The sequence below is a fragment of the Cavia porcellus genome, unplaced genomic scaffold (genome assembly GCF_034190915.1).
Source record: "Cavia porcellus strain 051 isolate PalLab524CR breed Dunkin Hartley unplaced genomic scaffold, mCavPor4.1 scaffold_21, whole genome shotgun sequence".
Lineage (NCBI taxonomy): Eukaryota > Metazoa > Chordata > Mammalia > Rodentia > Caviidae > Cavia > Cavia porcellus.
In genome coordinates, this window is record NW_026947504.1 from 22,468,083 (window position 1) to 22,471,689 (window position 3,607).

Genomic DNA, 3,607 nt, shown 5'->3' on the forward strand with positions numbered 1-3,607 from the left:
GCTGAAAGCCAAGAGATGACATGATAACGTGAAGATGACGACCAGAGCACCCACAGAAGCAAGCCCTCCTCTTTCTCTCCTTTTTTATTCCATTCATGCTGCGAGCCTAATGCTTGATGCCACTCACATTCAGGATAGGTCTTGTGTCTCCAGTAAATCCATTCAGTTACACACAGAACTACAGTTAGCTCACCCAATCATTTGGGTGTTTCTTATCTAAGTTGAAACAATTGTTAAATTATCACAGATTCCCATCCTATCTAATACTTCACCCTCAGAAGGAAAAAGGAATCAAGTGCTCAAGAAGGGTTTATCCTTGTTCCAAAAGACCACTAAATTCATCTCACTTTGTGATATGTATTTTTATATAGTTTGTTCTTTAAAATTAGCAATTATTACTGAATTGAAAGCACAAGAAAGATCAGTAGCCTTGAGGGGAATTTGGACTACAAAGACTACATGTTGTGTCATTTTCTTATAAAACTTTATTCTGGAATCTATTTGGAGCCTGATATGGTGGTGCATAGCTATAACCCCAGCTACTTGTGAAATTGAGGCAGGAAGGTCTTAAGTTTGAAGTGAGCCTAAGACCCTGTCCAAAATTTAAGAAAGGCTGGAGAGTTAGCTCAGTGATCAAGTGCTTGCCTCCTGTATATGTGGCCCTGGGTTTAATCTCCAGTAGTGAAAAAACCAACAAACACCCAAAACAGATCATTTGTGCAATGGGATCAATATTTTGACAATCTAGCAAAAGAGACCTGACTTAAACTTAATTCCATGTTGCAGGAGGAGAGAAAATAGTGTTAGAGGGAAGCATCAATATCCTATACTGCCTGTAGATCATATAAAAAGGTATAAAATACAATTGATAGCACCCCTTAAGGTTTCCTGAGAGTTAAAAAATGGTGTCAACAAAAGGACATACATGCTGACCCACAGCTCACTCTTTTTATCAAAATTTCCAATAGGCTGCTGGTCATGGGGAGCCATTTGAGCCTGGATGGAGACCAATTTACTGAGCTCACCCTCCACCCCTGTTGGACAAGATGGGGCTGGTGTGATCACCTGGTGCTCCATTGCTGAGTTAATCTGTCTTCCTCCCTGTTATTTAATTTTCTTTTCTCCTGGGTGACTTCAAGATTTACACAGCCTTTTATTCAGTTCAGCAGCCTCTCAGCTTCGACGGTGCAATCAGTACTCTGCCTTCAATTTTTTTCTGTCAGTAAACTACCTCTCCAGAATCACTGTGTCAAATTAGGTCACAATATCCTTGCTTGTGGAGCCAACAGCCCACAGCATCCCCCAGTGTCACCTGGTTCAGTGGCATCAGAGCCCCAGCATTACCTTGTTTCTAAGTTTAGCAAGGAATGACTGAATCTCTGACATGAGTTTAACCCTTGAATGGAAATCTGCCACAGTGTGAAAATGAAGGAACATGCAGTGGAGGAAATGTAAATGAGGCATTCATTCTCTCGAAGTCATTGGCATGACAATTTACACTGAGCAATCTAGGAAATATTTTCATGCATCCCACAACCCTCGGCTCCCTCCAGATCAACTCTCTAATTGATCTTTCACTAAATAATAGCTTTTAACAAAGGGCAGTCTCTCTCTCTCTCTCTCTCTCTCTCTCTCTCTCTCTCTCTCTCTCTCTTGTCCTCTCCCTCAGTACTGGAAATTGAACTACAGCCCCTATTTTTACAGTGAGACAGGCTCCCACTGGACTTGAACTTTGGATCCTCCTGCTTCAGCCTCCCAAAAAGCTGTGACTGTACTGTAGTACTCAGCAATATTTTGGGAGGTTGGGGTGGGATGGAAGGAGAAGTGTGGCTATAATGGATAGAATCTTTGCTTTGTGTTCAATCTAAAATAACCCATTCAAATGTTAATCTTTGAGTAGAGAGTATATATAGAAAATATGAAAAAAATACACAGTTAATGTTTAGATTTTTGAAAATTGATAGTAAAGGACTCACTGCCACTAATCCTCCTCAAAATACTTCACTGGAATTTGATGTATTTATGCCACTGTTTTTGTCACCTTCGGAAGCAGTTCTCAAAGTCCTCTTTTGTGTGTGTCTTTAGTTGTGCTGTACTGATTACCTTGATGTCCTGAATTGTTTAGAAGCATTTATTATTGAACAAAAACATTACAATGGGTTGTAATCTGCTTTATTTACCAGGTCTGGAACTACACAACTTCTGGCTCTTTTCTAAAGTCAAAATGATCATGAAAAGTAAACATTTTGAATAGATTCAGGACACCGAATTCTTTAACCACAACAGTGCAACTAAAGCTATTCAGGAAAAAGGACTTCCAGACCTGCTTCAGAAAGTGTCAAGAATGATGAAGAGACATTTAGTGTTCAAAGTGAGGGAGAGCAGTATCAGGGGTTTAACTGCAATGTGTCCTCTACTATAACCAACTTTTAAAATCTAGACACTCCCCATGTATTCTGATTAAACCGGTAGGTTGTCACGCAGTTCTGTTCTGGATGCAACCACACAGACTTCCCTTCAGCATGACTGTGTCACTGAGGGCCGAAGCCAGCATTCACAGACACAGGTGCAGAACCCCAGACAGGGCACCACTGCCTTGAAAACCCGCTCGGGCCTCGCCCAGCATGCAGAGGAAAGGGATTTATCTTCTTTGGAGTAACACTGATTCTCAGCATCTGCTTTTGTGCCTATATCATTTCTGCCTTACTCCTCACCATGGTGATCTCACACTCCACATAATATTGCTCCTCCTCAAGAACTCATTTCAGAGTAAAAGAAATGCAGCGAGGCACTTCTGCTCATGGACATTAAAATGAAGTGGCTGGCCTGCAAGGACAGTGGCAGGATTGGCTGGAGATTGCGAGGATGTCAGTGGACACAGCCTGAAAGCACAACGTTGTGTCCCACAGGATATAGTGAATGCCATGAAGTAGAAACCAGCAGTTGTGTGTGGCCTGACCCCTCAGACCCAGGAAGAAGACTGCAGGTAGGAGGGGCTTCTCTCTGTTACACTGATAATTCGTCTGCATAATTTTGCTTTTCATCCCTGCAATCTTGAGCTCTGCTTGTTTGGAGTTCACATTCAACCATACAGAACCAACTTGCAGGAAAAATTACTATACTTAGAGAGGTGGACAATGGTATTGCCTTCTAGCGATAGAAGAAATGAATGTTGAGACTTGACATTTCATCATTTTGAGGAGACAGGAAATCTTTCTTGTATGAAAGATAGTTGTATCTTCTTAGACTGAAACAGAATTGTGTTTCCTATTGAGTTCAAGTACATGGCAAAGGATGTATACAATTGCTGAGTGAGCAAAGTAGGTGGATGAGAGAGAGAAGGAGGGAAGGAAAAGGGAGGAAGAGTGAAAGGCAGAGGGAGGGGCTGGGGATTTAGCTCAGTGGCATAAGCACCTGCCTTGCAAGCAGGCAGTCATGAGTTCTGTTGGGAGCCGCGGCCGACACCGGTCGCTTTACTTGGCGGACGTGAGGCCTGTAGAAAAGAGCAAAGCCTGAGCTAAGTTACCCCTCCCATCGAGTGAGCCAAGTTGGCGCCTGCTTCCTGCCCCGATTGCCCTGGCGACTTAAACAACCCGCTCTGTAAGAT